Genomic DNA, 27,339 nt, shown 5'->3' with positions numbered 1-27,339 from the left:
AAGCCCACTGACTTGTGGGCGGGGGTGGAAGAGGGACGGGGACCGGGGGCGGGCGACAGGGGGGAGGAGTGTGCAAATTGACATTTTGGGCTGCCTGTGGCAGGGGAGCCGCCGTCAGCCGCTGTCCAACGTTCGTGCAGAGAGGGTGGCGGCGTGTGCGCCCCAGGGGCTGCCGATTTAGAATAGGGACCCGGCGGCGGAGGGAAGCCGGGCACACCGGAGCCGAGATGGAAGGCTGTGGATGCCTTCGCCGTGCGTGAATGAGACCCGGTAGGTAACGCCAGCCGGAGGACCCGGGAGGCTGGGCTTGGGTGCGTCCCGGGGCGCACCCAGGGGCGCCAATCGCCTGGAGGGGGCGAGGGGCGTTCGGAGCAACCCGGGGAGCCCCGAGATGAATGGATTTTCTGGACGGAGTAGAAGTTAGCGGGGGAACTTCATTGCCCATGCTCATTGGCTCCGTTTAACTTTATTTCCAGAGATGAATAAGCGTTTATAAGAGAAGGTGTGTAAGTCCCAATAGGCTAGCAGGGGTTTTGCAGGAGCTGCGCGCTTCTTCAAATGTGAGGTTTCTGAAATGACTGGCCAGATGGGCCGTGCCTTGGGAAAGTTGGCGCGCTCACGATCCGAGGGGGCATGTGTGTGTGTGGTGGGGGGAGGGGGATGAATTTCACGTTTGTGCAGACATGTCTACACTGGGTACTCTCTCCTCTCTGCCTTTCCGGATTCCCAGGGAAGAGGGAGTAAATTGACAATACCAAAAAGGCTTGGACTGAAGAAGTAGGCTCTGGACCGTTTTATTAAATGAAACAAGAGTCATCCTTCTTGAGAGATCAAATGGGGGAAATGTACCTTGCCTTCCAAAGTGATGGAATTTACTGTCAAGCATTAAAAAAAAAAAAAAAAAAACACGCCAAGTGTTGAATCTGATATTTGTCATCCTGGTAGGATCACCTAGAATCCTAGGGCTCAGCCAATCTCTCTGGCCATTTATTTTCAGATTAGAATGAAACTGGTGTTATTTATTTCTGTTAACAAAAGAGCTAAGCCCCCCTCCCTCTCAAGAGGGGCCCAAGGGGAATTCTGAATCCAAAAGTTATGCTGGCAGCCTCATCTTAGTGAAGTGTTCATTAAATTATCTGTGAAACCAGTCACTTTGTGAGTATCTTTCCATAGCTCATAATTTACTCATTGTTTATGCGGTTTTAATTTTGGTCACAGGGAAATGAATGTGGCTTATAATGAAAGCAGTCGAAAATGATTGTGTAATCCTTTTGGGGGGGTAGCTGGGCAGTAAATGTTTGGTTTAAGACCATAAAATCTTTCTCAACCGAGTTTCATAATTTTGATCTGAACGTATCTTCAAAAATCCGAAGGGCGTGAGTGTAGATGTGTTTGCGATATGGAGTAACTTGCCTTTGTGGTTTGCTGTGATTAAGTTTCCAGAGGGTTGTTTGTGAAGTAAGAAAACTCACGTCAGCCGCTGACAGCTGTTTACCACTGATGTTCCCAGGCAGTGCGGGCAGCAGTCATGATTTTCTTAAAAGAAGCAGGATATTTCAACTTTTGTCTGCCCACTCACACTCTCTACACACGCTGGTGCTTCCTTCTGTATTAGAATATTCGCAGATTATTAGGAAGAGAAAATTGCTTCTCTGAAGAGTCGGAGGAAGTATCACCAATGGGGGAAGCTTTCCTCTTGCCCTGTCTGATTCATCCTTCTTTTTCCTTCTTTCCTCTCTCCCTCCCTCCCTCCGGTCCACCTTTCTTTCTCTCCACTCCTGTTTTTCCCTCCCCATCCACCTGTATTTCTTTTCATCTACCTTTTCTTAAGTTTCATACCTGGAAAACAGAACAAATTTTCCTTTATCTTCTCCCACTACATTTTTATCTTAACCAATGTTTTGCACCCTGAAGGATCATCACCAGCACCTGATTTTTCTTTATCTGTATTCTCTGCTCCTGTGCAAGGATTAATTAATATCAGACAATCCACATATTTAGAAAGTGAATATTCAAACTTTTCTTGTCATTTCATTTTAACCAGTTAAACACTTGGAGAAGGCCTTTACTTTACATGAACAGAGCTTAATCTTGTCTCTGTTATCACCGAAGGATAGATTTTTACAACCCTGCACTTTGCCACCTAACTTTATTGGGGTAAGCATATTTTTACATTTGTCTCTTTTAAACTTGCCCCTCAAACTTCTGTTTTCTCTACAACCTCACCAAAGTTTAGAATCTGGATTCATTTTAATCTGTATTTACTTGAACTTAGTAGAAATAGTCATGAGCCTTGACTTACGTGCCAGCTTTTTAAAGTATCACAAAAATAGTGTCATTCTTTTTTCCAATTTTTTTTTCTTTTTCCCATGATCTCTCCCATAAGTATGACACAAAAGTCGAAGTAGATTTTAGGTCAAAGGGCATTTGGCGACAATTGCCTTCCTATAAATTATAGTTGTGAGACATTGAGAATATATAGCTGTATTTTGAGAGCATGACATGAAAATCAGAGTATGCAATCCTTACCATTTTCTCTACAGAGAATCTGGTTGGGTGGGTCAGTCTGGAGCCAAATAACTATTACAATGTTTAGTGTGAGACAGTTTGGTCTTTTTTTTTTTCCTGGCTAGACTTACAAATTTTCTGTTAGATTTTGGGCAGAGTTGCAGAACCAGAGAAATGGAGCATAGTCCAAACGAGGTAGGACATTTATGAAATAATGATGAAACCTTGTTAGTATTAATTAAGCCTTTGTTTACACTTCATTTTAGCTCTGTTTTTAAAATGTCACATGAGTTAGTCTCTTAAGTGATCACAGTTAAGTTCTCCGAGAGTAATTCTAATGGAATTAAAATGAAAGGCCTTTTATGAGACTTTGATCCCCATCCTGTGTTGATTTTTCTGACAAACACAAAAACAAATAGGGAAGAAAACCATGGACCCTTCAAGAGTTTTGCACTTGCACACTTTGGGTTGTGGGTCTGAAACCTTCAGGAGGTTGTGACACATTTGATCTTTGTATATATTTGTGGGTGGACGCCTCTGTCCTTCCGTTTATTTTCCTTCATTTTCTCCCAGAATTGAGTGTTTACATACATTATGAGCAATAGCAAACAGGAGCAGATAAAGGCATGAAGAGATTTTAAATTATGCATTTGAATTAAATCATATGCAACAAAATCACAATCCTGATGGCTTGGCATCCCTGTTCTCCCCACTCCCCCGTTTGCATGATACAGAAAGAAAGAAATCTTTAAAAGTCAGCTTTTAACACACAGCGCTCTACTTAGAAATCTTTATTGTTAATTATTCAGTTACTATAATATTCCAAACAATTTCCAGTAGTTTTTTTTTTTTTTATTAATAGATACAAAGTTTATATGAAAACTTGTGGGGCTTGCATGTGTGCGTGTGTGTGTGTGTGTGTGCGTGCGCATGTGCCCAAAAAGCTGAAACAGCTTGTGTCAGCTATAGCAACTCGCTTTTGATTCAGCAAAACTAGGTTATGAATTCAAGCAATTAAAAATGACAAAAAGCTCAATTTCACTGCCTAGATTAATACACTTCCAATTTTTCCTGCTCCATAAAAATTTCAAAGTGTTCTTTCCGGTTAGGTGTTTGCATAACCTGTAGGGTATTGAAAGGTCCCCGTTTCACATTGGCTTGTGATGTCTTGATGCTTTGATGTAGCGAATGTAAATAGGATCAATGGCATGTTCTTAACACAATTTTCTATTTGCAACTTCTCAGAAAATTTCAGTTGGGTTTAAAGGAAAGCAAGAACAGTTATTAGTTCCCTCACAGTAATCGGTGGGGAATGATCTTTCAGCTGGTTCAAACGTCAGGCAGGCCAGAGAAGGCTTTTTGAGAAGTGATATAATTGTAGCAAAAATAGTGCATCCACGTGCTAAGGTTGACAGTGAGATGCTTCTTTCCCTCTGCAATGGTGGGCGCACTTATTCCTTTTTCTCTAGTTTTATAGGCGTGAATCTAGAATTCTGGATTCTTGTTTATCTGATTACCAAAGCTCACTGTTCTTTAAAATGGGCCCCTTTTTTTTTTTACTGATGGATTAGTGGTCACAATTAGCCACCCTGAATTCCCTGCAGTTTGGGGTTATGGTGTGTATGTTCAGTTGCTTCAGTTGTGTCCGAATGTTTGCGACCCTCTGGACGGTAGCCCACCAGGCTCCTCTGTCAATGGGATTCTCCAGGCAAGAATACTGGAGTGGGTTTCCATGCCTTTTTTCCAGGAGATCTTTCCAATCCAGGGATCGAACCAATGTTTCCTGCATCTCCTGCATTGCAGGCAGATTCTTGACCACTGAGGCATTCGGGAAGACAGGATGCAGAATGGGGTTCAGTTCAGTCACTCAGCCATGTCCGACTCTTTGCAACCCCATGGACTGCAGCACACCAGGCTTCCCTGTCCCTCAGAAACTCCTTGAGCTTACTCCAACTCTTATCCATCGAGTCAGTGATGCCATCCAACCATCTCATCCTCATCCCCTTTTCATCCTGCCCGCCTTCAATCTTGCCCAGCATCAAGGTTTTTCCCAATGAGTCAGTTCTTCACATCAGGTGGACAAAGTATTGGAGTTTCAGCTTCAGCATCAGTCCTTCCAATGAATATTCAGGACTGAGTTCCTTTAGGATTGACTAGTTGGATCTCCTTGCAGTCCAAGGGACTCTCAAGAGCCTTCTCCAACACCACTGTTCTAAAGCATTATTTCTTTGGTGCTCAGCTTTCTTTATAGTCCAACTCTCACGTCCATACATAACTACTGGGAAAACCATTGCTTTGACTAGATGGACCTTTGTTGACAAAGTAATGTCTCTGCTTTTTAATATGCTATCTAGGTTGGTCATAGCTTTTCTTCCAAGGAGCAAGCGTCTTTTAATTTCATGGCTACAATCACCATCTGCAGTGATTTTGAGCCCACCCAAATAAAGTCTCTTGCTGTTTCCATTGTTTCCCCATCTATTTGCAATGAAGTGATGGGACCGGATGCCATGATCTTAGTTTTCTGAATGTTGAGTTTTAAGCCAACTTTTTCACTCTCCTCTTTCACTTTCATCAAGAGGCTCTTCAGTTCCTCTTTGCTTTCCCCCATAAGGGCAGTGTCATCTGTGTATCTGATGTTACTGATATTTCTCCCAGCAATCTTGATTCCAGCTTGTGCTTCATCCAGCCCAGCATTTTGCATGATGTACTCTGCATATAAGTGACGATATACAGCCTTGACATATTCCTTTCCCAATTTTGAACCAGTTTGTTGTTCCATGTCTGGTTCTAAGTGTTGCTTCTTGACCTGCATACAGATTTCTTAGGAAGCATGTAAGGTGGTCTGGCATTCCCATCTGTTGGAGAATTTTCCTGAGTTTGTTGTGATCCACACAGTCAAAGGCTTTAGCGTAGTCAATAAAGCAGAAGTAGATGTTTTTTGGAACTCTTTTGCTTTTTCAATGATACAATGGATGTTGGCAATTTGATCTCTGGTTCCTCTGCCTTTTCGAAATCCAGCTTGAACATCTGGAACTCCATGGTTCATGTACTGTTGAAGCCTGGCTTGGACAATTTTGAGCATTTCTTTACTAGTGTGTGAGATGAGTGCAATTGTGCTGTAGTTTGAGCATTCTTTGGCATTACCTTTCTTTGGGATTGGAATGAAAACTGATCTTTTCCAGTCCTGTGGCCACTGCTGAGTTTTCCAAATGTGCTGGCATATTGAGTGCAGCACTTTCACAGCATCATCTTTTAGGATTTGAAATAACTCAGCTGGAATTCCATCACCTCCACTACCTTTGTTCACAGTGATGCTTCATGATAATTTGTCTGCAGTTGCTACATAATACATTTCTCTGTTGTTTTATTGAAATCTCTGCTTATGAGGAAATCCAGTTTCTCCTTTGCTAATGTAATGGAAGGACCAGTTGTATTTATTGTATTTTATTTGCCTATATAAATAGAGACTTCCTCTTTTTTGACTGATAAGGAGGGTGAGGGGTGGACCATGTATCAACACATCCATCCTTACAGGAATTTAGCAGTGCTCCCCTCCCCTGCACCCCCATGGCTTCTTCACGTCAAGCATAGGGCTGGGAGTTCTAGCGTAACTTTTCTGGTCCTTACTACCATTCTTCAAGGTAGTTATGACTATACCTAAGGTAGATATGGAGAAGCCATGTTCAAGACTTTTCATGATTAGAACATGCAATTCAAATCCAGATTTTTCTGGCTTCAGTATCCCAAGACACACCTGAAATGAACTCTCTGAATTCAGGAAGAAATACAAAACAGGTACTTGGCCAATGCCTTAGGCCAGTGGTTCTCAACCAGGAGCAATTTTTTTCACTCCCATCCCCTCAAAGGACAAAATAAAAACACAGACCTCAGAATGGGAGAAAATGCTTGCAAATAAAGCAAGCAACAAGGGATTAATAAAAATATATAAACAGCTCATGCAGATCAATAAAAAAAATGAAAAAAAAAAAAAAAACTGGGCGGAAGACTTAAATAGATGTTTCTCCAAAGAAGGCATACAGATGGCCAACAGATACATGAAAAGATGCTCAACATCAGTAATTATTAGAGAAATTCAGATCAAAACTCCAATGAGGTATCTGTCACCTCTCATGGGTCAGAATGGCCATCATCAAAAAAAAAAAAAATCTACAAATGCTGGAGAGGGTATGAAGAAAAGGAAACCCTCCTGCACTGTTGGTAGGAATGTAAGTTGGTGCAGCCACTATGGAGAACGGTAGGGAGGCTCCTCAAACAACTAAAAATAGAGCTACCATATGACCCAACATTTGGCCGCACACTGGAAAGAGTTTTGGTAGTTGCGTTTGGGTGAGGGCTGCTACTGATATCTGTTTTGTAGAGAATAGATCTTGCTAAACGTCCCAGGGATGATGCTAAACATTCTAGAATACACAGGATAGTGTCTTCCCCCTCCCTGAAACAACAAAAAATTATCTGGACCATAATGCCAGCAGTGGGGAGGCCGAGAAATCCTGCCCTTGGCAATATCAGTGATGCTATGACTAATATACACATGGCCTGATTTTTCAAGACAGTAGATAAGTGAATTTCAGTTATTAAACTTTTTGAATCTCCGGTTGGACACTGTGAATAAGATCACGATGCAAAGTCAGAAGGTCTGTATTTTCTTACAATTTGACTTTAAAATTTTATAGCTGCCTATTCCAAGCATCTTTCCTTTATAAAGATGACACAGGTCATTGTGATTGAAGTACCTGATTTTCCCCCATGTGCTCAGCGTTACCTCCAACAACGGCTCTGAAATGAGATTTCTTTCTCCAGTGCTGATGTCAAGAGAAGAGAAAGGCAGCATCACTAAATGAGTCATGCAACAGTAATTCTAAGAACCTTCCTGCTTCCCCTTGGCATTCAAGCATGGTTATTTTCTCCTTATCTTTAAGTGTGGCACGTAGGTTTATTTGCTTATTTATTTAATAAACACTTTAACTGTGTTTTGCATGAAAGCAATGGCACCCCACTCCAGTACTCTTGCCTGGAAAATCCCATGGACAGAGGAGCCTGGTAGGCTGCAGTCCATGGGGTCGCTAAGAGTCGGACACGACTGAGCGACTTCACTTTCACTTTCATGCACTGGAGAAGGAAATGGCAACCCACTCTAGTGTTCTTGCCTGGAGAATCCCGGGGATGGGGGAGCCTGGTGGGCTGGTGTCTGTGGGACTGCACAGTCAGACACGACTGAAGCAACTTAGCAGTAGCAGCAGCAGCACAGAGTCGGACACCACTTTAGTGACTTAGCAGCAGCAGCAGCAGCGGTACTATTATAAATGCTTTAAAATATTGATTCACTTAATTCTGAAGACAAGCCCGCATGTTTCATATTATTATTATTATCTACTTTTTATAGATGAGTCTCCCTGGTGGCTCAGTGGTAAAGAACCTGTCTTCTAAGAAGGAGATGTGGATTCGATCCCTAGGTTGGGAAGATCCTCTGGAGAAGGAAATGGCAACCCACTCCAGTATTCTTGCCTGGGAAATCCCATGGACAGAGGAGCCTGATGAGCTGCAGTCCATGGGGTCACAAAAGAGTCACACAACACTTAGCAAATAAACAACAACAACTTATTATAGAGGAGAAAACCAAGATCCAGAGAAGCTGAGTAATTTGCTCAAGGTCACACAGGTTGTAAGTTACAGGGCTAGGAGTTATACTCCACCGTCTCTGCTCTTAACCGCTTTGCCAAGCCCTTTAAGAATTTGAGCTTTTACAATAAATGCTGGAGAGGGTGTGGAGAAAAGGGAACCCTCTTACACTATTGGTGGGAATGCAAACTAGTACAGCCCCTGTGGAGAACAGTGTGGAGATTCCATAGAATACTGGAGATAGAACTACCTTATGACCCAGCTATCCCACTGCTGGGCATACACACCGAGGAAACCAGAATTGAAAGAGACACGTGTACCCCAATGTTCATCGCAGTACTATTTATAATAGCCAGGACATGGAAGCAACCTAGATGTCCATCAGCAGATGAATGGATAAGAAAGCTGTGGTACATATACACAATGGAGTATTACTCAGCCATTAAAAAGAATACATTTGAATCAGTTCTAATGAGGTGGATGAACCTGGAGCCTATTATACAGAGTGAAGTAAGCCAGAAAGAAAAACACCAAAACAGTATACTAATCATATATATGGAATTTATAAAGATGGTAACGATAACCCTGTATGCGAGACAGCAAAAGAGACACAGATGTATAGAACAGTCTTTTGGACTCCGTGGGAGAGGGCGAGGGTGGGATGATTTGGGAGAATGGCATTGAAACATGTATAATATCATATGTGAAATGAATCACCAGTCCAGGTTCGATGCATGATACAGGATGCTCGGGGCTGGTGCACTGGGATGACCCAGAGGGATGGGATGGGGAGGGAGGTGGGAGGGGGGTTCAGGATGGGGAACACGTGTACACCCGTGGTGGATGCATGTCAATGTATGGCAAAACCAATACAATATCATAAAGTAATTAGCCTCCAATTAAAATAAATAAATTTATATTAAAAAAAAGAATTTGAGCTTTTAAATGGGTAGAAGCACAGCTGTTTTGGTAGCATCTTCATGAGTTTTGAAACAGAAGATATTTTTTAAGTTTCATTTCAGATTGGTTAGGCAACAAATAACCGTTTCTGAATGAGAGTGAGTGGTAATGTGTATAGTTTTATTTTTCACTATTTAGATACTTCCAAATGTGCGGTTTTCCAGTGTCACAAGGACTTGTGGGTTCTCTTCATTATTTATTTATACTACTGAAAACATAGTACTCATAGGCCATAACTTACAAGATGACTGATCCCCTCAAGAAACTTTACATTTTGGTTTCCTGGCCCTTTGAACGTGTTCTGTGACATCCCGTATGGTCCATACCAAGTGGGATATGGTGGATGTGGGTACATTGATTCCCAACTTGATCTTGCTAAAGCCAATCAGCCTTTGTCATTTAGACTGTGGGAATGACCCTGCCCATTTCTCGCTCTGTTGAATTTCCAGCATGTAGTAAAACCTATGAAGAGAAAAACAATTTGAGTAGATGTTTAAATAGAAGTGCCAATTTAGCATACTTTATTCTGCGTTAGAAGAGACATGATCTTGCAAGTCTATGATTAAACATACAATACACAGAGAGTTCAGAAAAAACAAGATGGGAGTAGAGAATCTCCATCAATTTCAGTTGAATAAATGAATGAATACATGGAGGAAAGACTTTATGTTTTAAAACGTCTCTTGTCAAGGTTATATATGGGTGTATACTTTAAAAGGAAGCATCTCCTATCTTGAACGGGAAAATACTGGGGGAAGAGGAGGTGGTGGCCGTGGGAACCGCTGATGACAGATGACAGTTCTATGCCAGCAGCCTTCTCAGGCTTCTGAGCCAAGCTTCCCAGTATTCGGGTGGTGGAACATAACTCACTCTGCATTACCCCGTGGAAAACCTGAAGATCCTGAGCCACGACAATGGGCTGCAGTTTACATGAGGCAAGGCGCAGATTTCTGAATATGAGGAAGAAAGGCTCAGCGCTCTTGAACAGCTTTAGCCTGGCCATCCAGAAATACCAAAACCATGCACAGGGGCTCTTGAGCCACCCTCCGCCACCGCTGAAACATTCCAGGAACTGCGGTAGATGCGGAAACCGTTTTAGTCCTTCCTGTCTATTTCAGGCCCAATGAACTCAAATTTACATGAGAGGCAAGAAGTGAATCCATTTCAGAAGTGTCAAAAGACTCACGTTGCATCCATTACTGTCACATTTCCTTTTTTTTTTTTTTAAATACAGTTCATCGATTTGGCTTTTATGGAATACCTTTTCCATCTAAAAAAAGTGTTGATTCAGGAAAGAGTTTGACATTAAGCCAGAATTTGTTGTTCAACAGCGAATAAACAGGGATAAACTCCCATAGCTAAGACTCTCTGATAAGGTTCTGTAAGTGTTGTCTCTTTGTCTATGGTGCTAAAATACATATATCTTGGTTAATTGACTAAAAGAAGCACACAATAGGAAATTGGATTTAAAAGAGTCATTTTCATTCCATATCCAGTGGAATTGGTTTCTAACATATTTCCACATTTAATGTGAATCTGCTTTTAAAAATAAAGACAGCCGGTGGTAAACTTTGTATGCCATTAAGAGAGCATCCAACAAGGGGTAATGGGTTTCTGCCGAGCCCATTACAAAGTTTGCCCAGAGACGTTAAAAATATAAATATAGAGGATCATCAGTGTTATAAGTGGTTCAGGCTTCAACTGCTAATAGAAAAAGAAGCCAGGTTGTGTTGTAATGTACTAGGAAACTGCTCGATATATAGAAAATTCTTTATTATTGTCATGGGTACTGATCCTGTGTATTGAGTGTTTGCATAAGCCACATGTGTGCATGCATGCCAAGTTCCTTCAGTTGTGTCCGACTTTTTGCGACCCTAAAGACTGTAGCCCACCAGGCTCCTATGTCCATGGGGATTCTGCACTCAAGAATACTGGAGTGGGTTGCCATGCCTTCCTCCAGAGGGTCTTCCCAACCCAGTGACTGAACCTGCGTCTCTTATGTCTCCTGCACTGGCACATGTGTTCTTTACCACTAGCTCAACCTGGGGAGCCTTTGTGTAAGCCTTGCATTGTGTTATCTCCTGGATACATATTATTGAACTGAATACTCCCAACAACTTTAGGAATCAGGTGCAATGGCACCCTACTCCAGTACTCTTGCCTGTAGAATCCCATGGACGGAGGAGCCTGGTGGGCTGCAGTCCATGGGGTTGTAAAGAATCAGACACGACTGAGAGACTTCACTTTCACTTTTCACTTTCATGCATTGGAGAAGGAAATGGCAAGCCACTCCAGTGTTCTTGCCTGGAGAATCCCAGGGACAGGGGAGCCTGGTGGGCTGCTGTCTATGGGGTCCACAGAGTCGGACACAACTGAAGTGACTTAGCAGCAGCAGCAGCTCTTATTAAACCCATTTTTCAGAAGGAAAGACTGAGGCTTGATGTGACTTTTCTAGGGTTACCAACCATGAGTTGGATTTGTAGTCATATTTGAAATCTTATGACTTCAAAGACTATTTTGGCCCTTTGACTCAAAGCCTTAGGGACCTTTGTTCTTACATTAGTGAAAACTGATCTGACATAGATCAGATTTGGTTAACCCTAGGGAGTCCTTGCAGTTCTTTTATTAGGACTAACCTGCTTATAATTGTAGTGGAATATGTGGATGGATGAATGGCTGGGTGGATGGATGGATGGATGGACAGATGGATAAGTGGATAAATGGGTGGATGGATGGATAGATGGGTGGGTGGGTGGGTGGATGTATGGATGGGTGGGTGGGTGCATGGATGGATGGATGGATGGATAGATGGATAAGTGGATGAATGGATGGTTGGATGGATAGATGGGTGGATGGGTGGATAGGTGGATGGATGGATGGATGGATGGATGGGTGGATGGATGGATAGATGTGTGGATGGGTGGATGGATGGATAGATGTGTGGGTGGGTGGATGGGTGGATAGGTGGATGGATGGATGGATGGATAGATGGATAAGTGGATGAATGGATGGTTGGATGGATAGATGGGTGGGTGGGTGGATGGGTGGATAGGTGGATGGATGGATGGATGGATGGGTGGATGGATGGATAGATGTGTGGATGGGTGGATGGATGGATAGATGTGTGGGTGGGTGGATGAGTGGATAGGTGGATGGATGGATAGATGGGTGGGTGGGTGGAGAGGTAGATGGATGGATAGATGGATAAGTGGATGAATGGGTGGATGGATGGATAGATGGGTGGGTGGGTGGATGGATGGGTGGGTGGGTGGGTGGATTATGAATGGGTGGGTGGGTGCATGGATGGATGGATGGATGGATAGATGGATAAGTGGATGAATGGGTGGATGGATGGATAGATGTGTGGGTGGGTGGATGGGTGGATGGATGGATAGATGTGTGGGTGGGTGGATGGGTGGATAGGTGGATGGATGGATGGATGGATGGGTGGGTAGATAGGTGGATGGATGAATACATAGACTGACCAACTAATCACTCAGAAGGAAGATTGGAAAAAATATCCATAACAATAAATATAAATACCAATAAATAAATGAAAATATGTTCACATATACATATACGTGTGCTTTGTATACATATGTGGAAAGTTTTATCTGTATATATCAACGATTCACATATCATATTGGAAATTACCATATTTGATGACATAGGCATTTTGTAGAATGTTGGAGAGAGTGTGGAGTGGTACATTTTTCTATGGAAGACAATTTAGAAATTCTTATTTAAAAACAAAGTGCATATTCATCTGCCCAGCATGTCCATCTCTTGGGTTTATGTATTTTCACTTTCACTTTTCAAGTTGGCCAAGGTGCAAATTGCTCAACTGGAGCAGAGAAGGAAGAAAAATTGGAGCAAAAAAAATGCCTAATGATGGAGGGTAAGAAGCCGGGAAACATTCAGGGAGTGAAGAGGATCCTCATGGGCCTGAGACGGTGTCTGCAGGACTAGGGGAAGAACCCAAGAGCCAGACCTGTGTTAGGAAAACTCAGTGAGAAAACACACTTGGGACTTCCCTGGTGGTCTGATGGTTAAGAATCCTCCTGCCAATGCAGGGGACACGGGTTCAGTCCCTGATCAGGGAAGATTCCACATGCTGCAGAGCAACTCAGCCCGTGCCCCACAACTACTGAGCCCCTCTGCTGCAGCCAGAGAAGCCTGAGCACTGCATCTGGAGGGTAGCCCCGCACGCTGCAACTCGAGAAAGTCTGTGCATAGCAGTGAAGACCCAGCACACCAATAAATAAATACGTTTTTGAAAACACACACACACACATACACACACTGTGTTTGTCTACACAGGATGAAATTACAGCAGATAACTAAGGGGTTGAGAAGGAGGGAGGGTGACCTTTGTGGTTTCCATGGAGCTTGACTGAGAAGGGAGCAGGAGAGGAGCCCAAGTTTTGCTTTTAAAGTTATGCAAGATGGATCCGTTCTAGAGACCTGCCGTGCACCCTCGTGCCTGTGGTTATGGTGCTCTTAACAGCTGGTTAAGAGGGTAGATGGAGCCCATGGTTAAGTGTTCATATAATTGCATATAAAAACACACACACACACACACACAGGACACTAGGAAGCCTTTGGAGGTCATGAGTGTGTCTGTTACCTTGGTTGTGGTGATGGTATCACACAGGTGGATGTATGATACACCATACATCCACGTGTGTGATATATAGACCTGTGTGGGTCTGTATCCAAACTCATTGCATTGTCCCCATGAGATGTGCAGGGGTTTTTGTCTATCAGTTGTACCTCAGGGCTTCCCTGGTGGCTCAGTGGTAAAGAACCCACCTACCAACCCAGGAGACTCGGGTTCCATCCCTGGCCCGGGAAGACCCCACATGCTGCAGAGCTAAGCGCATGCGCCACAACTACTGAGCCTGTCTGTGCCCTACGGCCCGGGAGCCACAACTCCCCAGCCTGTGAGCCTCAAGCAGCGAAGCCTGTGCACGCTGGAGCCCAGGCTCCGCAACAAGAGAAGCCCCCACATCGAGAAGCCCCCGCACTACAACACCGCAGCACGACGTGCTGCTAAGAGTAGCCCACGCAGCAGCGAAGACCCAGCACGGCTAAAAACAAATCATAAATAAATGAAATTATTTAAAAATTGTACCTCAGTGAAGCTGTTAAAAAGATTATACTGTGATTCCTTTTGATCTTCAACAAACATCCTCTGCTTTGATAATTAAATACACTTCAGTTAGAAAACAAAAAACAGAAAAGAGCCTCCATTTTTGCAAACAAGCTCTGATGGACCCCTCACGCCCAAGCTGATGTCCATCCACTTAGATGTCAACCTAGATATCCTGTGTTGGACACAGGCAACCCAAATTGCTTTGAAAATGTGTGTAAGAGAGACTTAAAAGCAGGTAAGCCTAAAAATCGCTCGAGTTAAAAATTATGTCCTGGCTAAGATTTGGGGTCGTTTTGTGCTCTGAAATAGGGTGGTTGGCTGCTGGCAAATTTCTGAAAATGACAAAGCTACTTTTTTAAGCCTAATGGTTTGGCCACAGAGGAAAACGAAATTCCCCGGGTGCTGCAGACCCTTGTCATTCATCGGAGGCACGGCAAAATCATGATCTTTATCCTCCCGGCTGTGTGTGTCTGTCGGGGACTGTGGGCCGCTCAAAGTTGTATACTATTATTTTTTTATTCATCTCTGGGTCATTTCATCTTCCTGTGCCAGCCGCATGAATGACTGTGTATGAAAATTGTATTTTGTGCTGAATTTCCCACTGTGAAAGATGTTTACTATATATTTATGAAAACACTGCAATAACAAAACCCTTTCTAAAGCCTTTCAATTTGCTGTAAGGGCAGATAAAATATTTTTATCTCGAACTGAACTTCATACCTTGGGAGATGCAGTAGGCCCGACTTGGAATAATAAAACACTTCAGAGAAAAGCTGGCGCTGTTCAGATTGGTTCAGAAACCCGGGCACTCCACTCGGTGGACCTCCATGCCTTTTAAAGGTGCCGACTGAATACACAAAACCTAGAGCTAAGCACTGCAATGTTGGCATCATTAAATAGGAAAAAGAAATCTTTGTATTTATTAAGTACTTTTGCATTGCATCCACAGAGATGCAGGGCAGCTCACTGAGCAGTGTTTCCTTCATTCTGGGAAATAGAGAGAGGAGGGTGGCCATCACCCTCGTGTACTGAAAATCTTGACTCTTCACCTTCGTTTAGGCTTTAGCTTTGAAACTTTTGTTTAGTAGACTCTGATTTACTAGATTCACATGCAGTTGGGAGAAATAATACAGAGAGATCTCTTGTAGGCTTTACCCTGTTTCTCCCCTGCCATGGGAATATTTTGCAAAACTATGTATCACGTCTCACCTGAGATACTGATGTTGCCGCAGTGCAACCCACTGATACTGCTCGGATTTTCCCAGATTGCCTTGTGCTCATTTGTATGTGTGCACTTCATCATACACAAATTTATTGTGGGCATAGGTTTGGGGATCCACCGCCACAGATGAGATACTGAGCATGTCTGTCCTAAGATTCCTGTTGATACTCACATCCACCTCCACTCACCAGCACCCGCTCCCGTTCCTAGCCTCTGTCCACACTGCTCTGTCCTCCACTTCTAAAACCCTGTCATTTCAAACACATTATAGAAGTGAAATCACACAAATTTATTTTTTCAACTTTTTATTTTACATTGGAATATAGCCGATTAACAATGTTGTGACAGTTTCAGGTGAATAGCAAAGTGACTCACCCATACATATACCTGTATCCATTCTCCCCCAAGGAGAAGGCAATGGCACCCCACTCCAGTACTCTTGCCTGGAGAATCCCATGGACGGGGGAGCCAGGTAGGCTACAGTCCATGGGGTCGCTAAGAGTCGGACACGACTGAGCAACTTCACTTTCACTTTTCACTTTCATGCATTGGAGAAGGAAATGGCAACCCACTCCAGTGTTCTTGCCTGGAGAATCCCAGGGACAGAGGAGCCTGTTGGGCTGCCGTCTATAGGGTCGCACAGAGTCGGACATGACTGACGAGACTTAGCAGCATTCTCCCCCAAATGCCCCTCCCATCCAGACTGTCACATAACACTGAGCAGAGTTGCCTGTGCTATACTGTAGGTCTGTGCTGGTTATCCATTTAAATATAGCAGTGGGTACCTGTCCATCCCAAACTCCCTGATTATCCTTTCCCCATCATTTTCTCCCAGCAACCATAAGTTTGTTCTCTAAGTCTGTGAGTCTGTTTTGTAAATAAGTTCATTTGTCTCATTTCTTTTTGAATTCCACATGTAAGTAGCATCATACAATATTTCTCTTTCTCTTATGGCTTAATGCACTCAGTATGACAATCTCTAGGTTTATCCCTGTTGCTGCAGATCAAATTAGTCCATTCTTTTTAATGGCTGTGTAATATTCCATTGCATGTATGTATCATGTTTAACTTTTGGGGGTTGGCTAACTCCAGCACCATCATTCCCTGGAGTTTTATCTGAATGACTGAGCCCATCAATCATTTGTTCTTTTTCACTGCTCAGTAATACCCCACTGTACCTGCTAAGTGCCATGGTCTGTTTAACCACTCACCTGTTGAAGGACATCTGGGCCATGTGTGGCTCTCACAAACACAGCTGCTGTGAACATTGCTGGGCACGTTTTAGTGTGAGTATGGGTCTCACTGCTCTGGGACAAATACCAGGAAGAAGGCTTTGGCAATTTTTAATTCATACACATTATTTATTCAAATGCTCAGTGCTGTCTGACTCTTTGTGACCCCATGGATTGCAGCACTCCAGGCTTCCCTGTCCTTCACCAACTCTCAGAGTTTGTTCAAACTCATGTCCATTGAGTCTGTGATGCCATCCAACCATATCATCCTCTGTCGCCCCATTCTCCTCCTGCCCTCAATCTTTCCCAGCATCAGGGTCTTTTCCAATGAGTCAGCTCTTCACATCAGGTGGCCAAAGTATTACAACTTCAACTTCAGCCTCAGTACTTCCAACGAATATTCAGGGTTGATTTCCTTTAGGATTGACTGGTTTGATCTCCTTGCTGTCCAAGAGACTCTCAGGAGTCTTCTCCAGTACCACAGTTCAAAACCATCAATTATTTGGATCTCAGCCTTCCTCATGGTCCAACTCTCACATCCATACAGATTACAGAAAACATTAACATGCTGTCCCTATTGGAAGTGAGTTCCAGTCACACACACCAGTCAAAGGAAAGATGTAAAATCTTACCCACATCTGAATTTATTTCTACATAAGCAGAGGACTAAATATAGAGACTATCCAGCATTTATGCAGCATCCACCTTATGCCAGTCTATATACCAAGCCTGTTGTGTATACTAACTCACTTGTCCTCACAGCATCCTTAGGAGGTATGTACCACCGTCACCCCCACTTATAGATGAAGAGTCAGACAGAAAGCACTCCAGTCCCTTGCCATTTTGCTACAATCCGTGGCACTGAGAGTTAGGCAGGCTGGCTTGAGAATCCCTCATCTGAAGCACCAGCTGTGATGCGAACCTCACTTCCAGATCTCTGGGTCAGCCCTTCTGGTTTGGATGAGGTGGTGTCAGGTTGGGTCAGCATCTATCAAACTGTCCCTGCAAAGAAAGGATACGTGGATTTGTGGGTATAGGACAATGGCTAGCTGACTTGACTGCCTCTCAATTCACTGCTGTGAGCTAAGCTCGCTTTATCCGACCATCTCAGACAGACAGATGGAGGTTTCTTCTGGCTTTTAGATCTCTAAGAAGTCGATTTCACAATCCTCCCTTGGTTACACACTGCGATATTTCACAGCTCTCACTGGCGGGATGTTCTGCCTCTCCGTGTGGCCCAGATCTGTCTCACCGAAAGCTGAGCCCCCAGTCATTTGTCTCCCTTCAGTGAAGATGTGGAATTCATGGCCCCACATCTCCTCGACAACACAACTTAAAGGTACTTGTTTCTAACAGAATCTCTCGTGGCCACTTTACATGAATCATGCGGCTTTCCATCCTCTGAAGGCATTTCATATTTCCACCAGGCTTATAAAGTATTTAATATTTTCATATGCTCCAGTGTAAAGCCATCTGTTGCAGTGACAAGGCAAAATGTGGAAGGCAAGAACAAGCGTATGTTTAGGGAAAGATTCCATGGAACGTTAACAAGAAAGCTATGTGCTACTCTGGGGTGCCTTGTCGAAAATGGCCAGGGGATTTGGGGAGGCGTGGCCCCTGGCACTGGTATTTATAAATAGGCAGTTATAGGTGACACTTGCCCTTTTACTCCTGGCCTGTAAATCTAGACTGGATCTGCAGTGTACATGGCGGCAGGGACCTCTCTGAGAGGAAGTAGTGATATCGTCTGATTTTTGGATCTTTATTTCATCTTGGTTTTCCACGTGTGTTTTAACTTTTTTAAAAACTGGGGGATAGTTGTGTTACAATATTGTGTTAGTTTCTGCTGTACAACTACGTGAATCAGCTATATGTATACATTCATCTCTTCCCTCTTGTGTGTTGACTTTTTGTTATTCTTTGGGCCACTGCATTGGGAACCTGCTGCGTGCTAGACTTTCGTGTTGCTGAAATTGTGTTTCAGAAGAGTTACAGCTATTTCTCCAGGCCTAACTTCTTCTTCTTTTGTTAAAAAAAAAAAATTATTTTTAACTGGAGGAAAATTGCTTTACAATATTGTGTTGATTTCTGCTGTACATCAACTTGAATCAGCTGTACGTATACATATGTCCCCTCCCTCTGGAAGCTCCCTCCCACCTCCCACCCCATCCCACCCCTCTAGGTTGTCACAGAGCACCAGATTTGAGCTCCCTGCATCATGCAGCAAATTCCCACCAGCTCTCTATTTTACATATGGTAATGTGTATCTGTTCAGTTCAGTTCAGTCGCTCAGTCATGTCCGACTCTTTGTGACCCCATGGACTGCAGCACGCCAGGCCTCCCTGTCCATCACCAGCTCCCAGAGTTTACTCAAACTCATGTCCATTGAGTTGGTGATGCCATCCAACCATCTCATCCCCTGTCATCCCCTTCTCTTCCTGTTTTCAATCTTTCCCAGTATCAGGGTCTTTTCCATGAGTCAGTCCTTTGCATCAGGTGGCCAAAGTATTGGAGTTTCAGCTTCAGCATCAGTCCTTCCAATTCAGGACTGATTTTCTTTAGGATGGACTGGTTGGATCTCCTTGCAGTCCAAGGGACTCTCAAGAGTCCTCTCCAACACCACAGTTCAAAAGCATCAATTCTTCAGCACTCAGCTTTCTTTACAGTCCAACTCTCACATCCATACATGACTATGGTATGTTTCAATGCTATTCTCTCAATTGGTCACACACTTTCCTTCCTACCTACTCCTGTGTGTCCATAAGTCTTTTCTCTATATCTGCGTCTCCATTGTGAAAGTGTAAGTGAAGTGAAATCACTCAGTTGTGTCTGACTCTTCGTGACCCCATGGACTGCAACCTACCAGGCTCCTCCGTCCATGGGATTTTCCAGGCAAGAGTACTGGAGTGGGGTGCCATTGCCTTCTCCATCTGGTATTCCTGCTGCTGCTGCTGCTGCTAAGTCTCTTCAGTCGTGTCCGACTCTGTGCGACCCCATAGACGGCAGCTCACCAGGCTCCCCTGTCCCTGGGATTCTCCAGGCAAGAACCCTGGAGTGGGTTGCCATTTCCTTCTCTTACAAATGGGTTTATCAGTACTATTTTTCTAGATTCCATATATATGTGTTAATATACAATATTTGTTTTTTCTGACTTACCTCACTCTCTGTAATAGGCTCTGTGTTCATCCACCTCATTAGAACTGACTGAAATGCATTCTTTTTTAAGACTGAGTAGTACTCCATTGAATATATGTAGCAGAACTTCTTTATCTATTCATCTGTCAATGAACATCTAGGTTGCTTCCATGTCCTGACCATTGTAAACAGTGCTGCAATGGACACTGGGGGTACGTGTGTCTTTTTCAATTATGGTTTCTTCAGGGTATATGCCCTGCTGCTGCTGCTGCTAAGTTGCTTCAGTCATGTCCGATTCTGTGTGACCCCATAGATGGCAGCCCACCAGGCTCCCCCATCCCTGGGATTCTCCAGGCAAGAACACTGGAGTGGGTTGCCATTTCCTTCTCCAATGCATGAAAGTGAAAAGTGAAAGTGAAGTCACTCAGTCGTGTCCGACTCTTCGATACCCCATGGACTGCAGCCTACCAGGCTCCTCCACCCATGGGATTTTCCAGTTGAAATGATACAGAGAAGATTAGCATGGCCCCTGCACAGGGATCTAACTTCTCATACACATGGTGTGGTCTTGCTAATGCAGAAACAATCAGATGCAGATCCATTGTGGCTGCCCACTTGAACATGAGGATATCGGCACAGTCCTCTAAAACTGTTGTGATACTCCAATGCCGCTGGCTGAACTGAGCTCAGAAAACTCAAAGCGAATGTTTCTGAGGTGGGGCCCGTTGCTCATGGGGGGAACACCATGGCTAACATGCAGTGAGGATCAGATCTGACAAGCGTATAAGGGGCACTGTGCCTTGACTGGCTTATTTCAGCCTCCTACGCCTCTTCCCTGGCGGGGCCCTTCAGTGTCTTCATTTCATAGATGAGGGATCCGTTTTCAAGAAGGTGATTCTCCCAAGGTTGCACAGCTCATGGTGGGCAAACCCTGGATCTGACCACGGGCAGGCTTGGTCCATAAACGGGATGCTTCACCACTATGTCTTATAACTGACATTAGTAAAATAGGAGAAACTTGTTCACTGCCTTGCAGACCAGTTCTTCGGATGGTGATATCAGCTGGAACATGTCAGTCAAAATAGGGCAGACTGTCGCAGCGTAGCCTCTGCAAGCTTCAGTTCTCAGCTACTTCTTCTTCCTTTTTTTTTGCCACACCAGGCAGCCTGTGGGATCTTAGTTCCCCAACCAGCGATGGAACCCACACCGCCTGCATTGAAAGTGTGGAGTCTTAACCACTGGACGGCCAGGGAAGTCCCTCTCAGCTACTTAAAAAAAAAAAATGTTTATTTTTGGCTGTTTTGGATCTTCCTAGATGTGTGGGCTTTTCTCTAGTTGTGGCAAGCGGGGGCTACTCTCTACTTGGGGTACATGGGCTTCTCATTGTGGTAGCTTCTCCTGTTGCAGAGCACAGGCTCGATAGTGGTGGCTCACGGGCTGATTTACTGTGAGGCATGTGGAGTCCCAGATCAGGGATTGAACCTGTCTCTCCTTCAATGAAAGGCAGATTTTTTTTTTTTTTAACCACTGAGCCATTAGGGAAGCCCCCTCTCGGCGACTTTTTGAATTTTTTATAATTTATTTATTTATTTTTGGCTCTGTTGGGTCTTCCTTGCTGTGCCGGCTCTTCTCTAGTTGTGACAAGCAGGGGCTACTCTCGAGTCACGGGGCATGGGCTTCTCATCTCGGTGGCCCCTCTCGTTGCAGAGCACGGGCTCTCAGACGTGAGGGCTTCAGTATTTGCAGCACGTGGGCTCAGTGCTTGGGGCTCCCGGGCTCTAGAGCACAGGCTCAGTAGTTGCGGTGCGTGGGCTTAGCTTCTCCGTGGCAGGTGGGATCTTCCTAGATCAGGGATAAAACCTGTGTCTCCTGCATTGCCTCCAAGCCACCAGGGAAGCCCCCTCTCAGCTACTTTTTAACTCTGTGAGTTAAGTTCAGTGAACCCCAGGGGGAAGCTTGCAGAAGGAACTTGATGTGAAGACCGATGAATAGCTCTTGAGAGTGCTACAGCAGAAGAAGATCATACTGGTTAACCACCAACCCACCTGCCAAGACCTCTCCTTTTATATCAATTTTGAACTATTTTCTACCAACTCGTGTGAAAAAGTGTCTTAGATCATTCACCTGCTTTCAGTCCTATTAATAAATGGATTGACAGCATATGTAAGAACCTAGGTCCCAACGGTAGCCATGTCAAAAGAAGACAGTTTCTGGTTAGTTACTCCCAGGCTGATAAAATTCATGATATAGTAGGATTTAGGGGGATTTTTAAAACTTGGAGTATAATTGCTTTCCGTGTTGTGTTAGTTTCTGCTGTACAAGGAAGTGAACCGGCTTTATGTATGCATATATCCCCTCCCTCTAGAACCTTCCAATCCCCTTCCAATCCCACTCCTATAGGTCATCACAGAGCACTGATCTGAGCTCCCTGGGCTACACAGCAGCTTCCCCGTGTGTGTGTGTGTGTGTGTGTGTGTGTGTGAGAGAGAGAGAGAGAGAGTCGCGCAGTCATGTCTGACTCTTTGGGACCCCATGGACTGTAGCTCGCCAGGCTCCGCTGTCCATGGAATTCTCCAGGGAAGAATACTGAAGTGGGTTAGCCATTCCCTTCTCCAGGGGATCTTCCCCACCCAGGGATCAGACCCAGGTCTCCTGCATCACAGGCAGATTCTTTACCATCTGAGCCACCAGGGAAGCCCACTAACTATCTGTTTCACCCCTGGTAGCATATATATGTCAATCCTGTTCTCCCAATTTGTCAAACCCCCCACTTCCTCCCCTGTGTCCACATCTCTGTTCTGTATGCCTGCTTTTCTTTTCCTGCCCTGCAAATAGATTCATCTGTAAGCAGGGATATATATTTTCCAAAAGAGCAAAATTTCTCATCAGATCAAGTGAAGAAAAACAATCAGGGTAGCTGAGAGAAAAGACCAGTTAGCTTCTAAACACTATTCATTTATTTCAGTCAACTCTCTCAGTGGGACATGAGGGTTTCTTCTATAAGAATCCCTTTTAGACCCATGGGTTTTGCCTGTGGGTTTCCGTCTCGACAATCAGATGATAATGATGGGCTATAAACTTCATGGAGACAGAGAACAGGTGAACAATGTGTAATTAATCGCTAACACAATGCCTGGGCCATGTTAGGACCTCGATAAATGTTTTCAGAGAATGTATGATCCTACTGGATTATGCCAGAATATTTATTATCTGTTGCATCCTGGTAAACCCAAGTCATAATTTTATCTAATAACTGGATGATGCTTTCAGAACCCTATTAGAGGAAAGTGTGTTATTCCTACTCACCAGTTTCTTCTCTCCTAAAGCCGAGAAACGTGGGTAATTATTTTCTGAGTTATGCCTAGGAAGAGCAGTGACACCGTCGTATCTAGCCACCCTCTAAAATATTGTCACAACCTCATATAGGGTTTATGGCGGCAGCAATGTTCCAGACTCCTTTTCCCCAGCGCTCTCCATTGGCAAAACGCAGCTCACGGTTAATGCAACAGTGAAAATAAATTATTACCATTCTCCGATTGTGTGACAGGTCAGTAATTAACTTATGTCACCAGTTGGCCTCCCACAACTGTGTTTATTCAGCTCCATGGAGCACTTTTCAGGGAAAAAGGAAAGATCAGCAAGGCAGTCTTTGTTTACTGTGGATGCTAAATGCGGGTGGAATACATCTTTTCCTATTGACGAGGAAATAAGTTGGTTGTTAGGACATGATTTTCCATTCTCCCAAATGATATGGTGATGCAGGGAATTTGAAAGCTACCCTGGAATTAGAAAAGCATAAAGAAATTGCCCTTTATGTGCTAATTGAGCTATTGTGCCTGTTTTCTTTGGTTCCTTTTTCCTGTACAGTCATAGCAAAGAGCTGTGTGTATTAAAAAAAAAAGGTATGAAAAATTTTAATTAAAAGAAAAAAATGTTTTTGTTTTTTTTTTTCCCATTGTAGGTTAAGTGCCTATCATGCAGCCAAGGGACAATGGTATTAGATTTGTAATAAGTGCAAGTAAAGCTTTTCATTTTGATTGGATTGGGTGTATTTTTCATCAGCATCTCCCGCGTGAGCCATGATTCCGAAGACAGAGACTTGTAATCTTCTGCGGTGGGAACGATGCAGCTTAAAAATCAATAGGGCAGGAGGTGTTTCAAGTTCTCATTATTGTAATGTGTCAACATCACTTCAGTGACCCCAGAGTCCTATGTTGGCTGGTTTTTCCCCTGATTTATTGTGCAATCTCACAGGGCAAACTGTAATTTCACTTGGAATCAGAAAGTCCCCATTTATGGTTTGTGTCCCAGCCTCCAGTCATTAGGGCATTCTCGGGGAATCCATCCCTCCTGTTGTTGCTAAGAGCTGAATGAAGTTGTCACCCGCTTCGATTACAAAGGCGCGGGGGGGAAAGGAGGCGGTGAGGGCAAGGACCTTGCAGGAGCGAGAGCTAGGCTTGGCGGAGGGCTTCCTGGGTGTGCGTCCGCCGCCACTGGGAGGACTTCCACCTTTTCTCAGGACGCCTCTTACAGAAAAGCCCCACCACCAACTTAGAGCGGCGCTCCATCGCTTCTCGCGCATCTTACGGATGATGGCATCCTCCTTTTAAAACAAGGGGCGAGAGTCTTCCTTGAAAGTCTGTTCTGGCACATTTTCTAGAACTCGTTGAGTCACATCAAGTCTTCTTAAATCGTCTGATTGAAGAACAGAATTTCTCTGATTGTCACTCCTAGCCTATAAAACCAGAGTCTTGCATCCTTTTCCTGGTTGGCAAAATAGTTAGGAACTTAGTGAAACTTCCTGTAAGAAGATTACCCTCTGATTTCAGAGTGCATACGCACACACACACACACACTCAAAGCTCCTTTCACTGGAGGGTAATTGATGACTACTTATATGATAGTTTTAAGTCATCGTATAGCATCCATAGCAAGTCTGCATGCTAAGCCCCTTCAGTCATGTCCAGCTCTGTGTGACTTTATGGACTGAAGCCCGCCAGGCTCCTGTGTCCATGGGGCTCTCCAGGCAAGAATACTGGAGTGGGTTGCCATGCCCTCCTGCAGGGGATCCTTCCCACCCAGGGACTGAACCCATGTTTCCTGCTTTGGCATGTGGGTTCTTTACCACTAGAGTCATCTTGGAAGGCCTGAAGACGTTTAAAACAGGTCCACATTAAAAAAAAAAAAAAAAATCTTAAAAAGTTCTTAAGAGCTCCATTTATCAAAGTCCCTGAATCTCATTCTAGGACATACATTCACTTAATAGGCATTTACTGGGTTCTATTCTGGGTGCCAGGTACCCCTTTTCATATTCTTTTTGAAAGTATATTTATTTATTTATGTGGTTGTGCTGGGTCTCAGTTGTGGCACACAGGTTCTTTAATCTTCCTTGCGGCATTTGGGATCTTGGTTGCAGCATGAAGGGTCTTTAGCTGTGGTATGTACAAACTCTTAGTTGCAGCATGTGAGATCTAGTTCCCTGGCCAGGGTTGGAAGCCGGGCCGCCTGCATTGGGAGTGCAGATCTTAGCCACTGGACCATCAGGGAAAGAGCCATATACCTTCCTAAGCTGCTAAATCAAGTGGTTCTTCCTCTGAGGCTCTTTATTGATACAATGAGTTCTTCTTGAGTTTCCCAGCCCTCTTCGGACTTGCCTTCTCCTCTGAATTCAATCCCCTGGTGGCTCAGTTGTAAAGAACCTCTCTGCCAATGCAGGAGACCCAGGTTCAATCCCTGGGTTGGAAAGATCCCCTGGAGAAATGAATGGCTACCCACTGCAGTATTCTTGCCTGGAGAATCCCATGGACAGAGGAGCCTGGAGGGCTACAGTCCATGGGGTCGCAGAGAGTTGGAGATGACTGAGTGCTAGATTGACTCACTCATCGATTCACTAAAGATGAATCTGTAGCTCCCTGTAGATGCTGCAGAGATAATGGTGAACAAGACAGAGGAATTTCCCTTCTAGCTGAGGGAAGGTGCGTCCTTGACCTTGAGGGCTCAGAGGGATGGAGCCCCGGTTCTCTTGATTCCTGAAAATGGGCGGGATTATTCTCTCCTTAACAGGATATTACCTATTAGAGCTTAAGCATGACCTTGCTTGTTCTTTAGCACTGACCTCGGGTGGTGAGAGGACACGGGAAGATCAAATGCTTCTACTGGATGTTTCTAATCCATGGGATGTTGTGCATATGTACCTACTGGGACCCAGATCAACTGTGACCCCAGAGAAAGTTGACATCAGAATCCCTGTCCTGCCCACCATTCCTCTTCACAGCTTATAACCCCAGCCCTGTGAAGTTCTGTGCGTGTGCTCAGTTGCTTCAGTTGTGTCTGACTCTTTGAGACCCCGTAGACTGTAGTCTACCAAGGTCCTCTGTCCATGGGATTCTCCAGGCAAGAACACTGGGATGGATTCCCATGCCCTTCCCCAGGGAAATCTTCCTGACTCAGGGATTGAACCCGGTCTCCCCCATTGCAGGTAGAGTCTTTATCATGGGAGCCACCAGGGAAGTTCTAGCAGAAGCCTAAGAGGCTTCTGAAACAGAGGCATAATAAGAAGCTCAGATCTTAACTCTACCACTGAGAACCTTGAACAAGTTTCTTTTTAATTGGAGTGTAATTGCTTTACATCATTGTGTTAGTTTCTGCTGATCAACAGAGTGAATCAGTCATAGGTATACACATATCCCCTCCCTCTAGAGCCTCCATCCCACACCCCACCCCATCCCACCCCTCTAGTTCATCACAGAGCAACCAGCTGAGCTCCTTGTGCTATTCAGCAACTTCCCACTAACCATCTATTTCATGCAAGACAGTGTGTATATTTTGGAGAAGGAAATGGCAACCCACTCAAGTGTTCTTGCCTGGAGAATCCCAGGGACGGGGGAGCCTGGTGGGCTGCCGTCTGTGGGGTCGCACAGAGTCGGATGTGACTGATGCAACTCAGCAGCAGCAGCAGTGTGTATATGTCACTGCTACTCCCTCAGTTCGTCTCACCCTCTCCTTCCCCCATTGAGTCCACACTCCATTCTCTTATGTCCGTGTCTCCATTCCTGCCCTATCTAAATAGGTTCATCAGCACCATCTTTCTAGATTCCATGTGTATGCATTAATGTATGATATTTGTTTTTCACTTCCTTCACTTTGTATGATAGACTCTAGATTCATCCACCTCAGTTCCAAGTGCAGTAAGAAGGCAAAGCTTAACTCAGAAGCAGTTTCCAGCCTCTGCTTGCATTATATTCACTAACAGCGAGTCAAGCCAACCTCAGAGTCAAGGAATAGAGAGACAGATAGTGGGGAAGAAACCAAGAGCTGTCTTTGGAAAGGGGTGTGCAAACAGGGCTGAGGTAAATTTGTGGCCATATTTGCAATCCGCTTCATCTCTCTTGGAAGCAAATCATTCACTGAAGGGAATGATATCCTATGAGGAGGTTTTTCCATAAGCTAGGTCTTCCAGCGAAAATTGTTGTTGTTGTTTAGTCTTT

General features: G+C 44.3%; 1 protein-coding gene and 1 pseudogene across 5 annotated transcripts in view; both read left to right on the top strand.

Moving 5' to 3' along the window:
• RBFOX1 (RNA binding fox-1 homolog 1) overlaps positions 1-27,339 on the top strand; it is a 2,446,597-nt gene that overhangs the window by 1,172,280 nt on the left and 1,246,978 nt on the right. The window contains exon 1 of one of the 5 annotated variants that reach the window (XM_086375895.1): positions 140-270. The exons of the other annotated variants lie outside the window; for them this stretch is intronic. The gene's annotated coding sequence lies outside the window, so the exon portion shown is untranslated. Of the gene's footprint in view, positions 1-139; positions 271-27,339 lie in introns of those variants that run through there. 5 annotated transcript variants of the gene reach the window in all.
• Positions 20,325-20,422, top strand: LOC147345467 (U6 spliceosomal RNA; annotated as a pseudogene).

The sequence above is a fragment of the Bos grunniens genome, chromosome 25, assembly GCF_055505025.1.
Source record: "Bos grunniens cultivar Pamir isolate PY7600 chromosome 25, Bosgru_T2T1.0, whole genome shotgun sequence".
NCBI lineage: Eukaryota > Metazoa > Chordata > Mammalia > Artiodactyla > Bovidae > Bos > Bos grunniens.
Note: the sequence above shows the minus strand (reverse complement) of the source record. Positions and strands in the feature narration are given on the sequence as shown.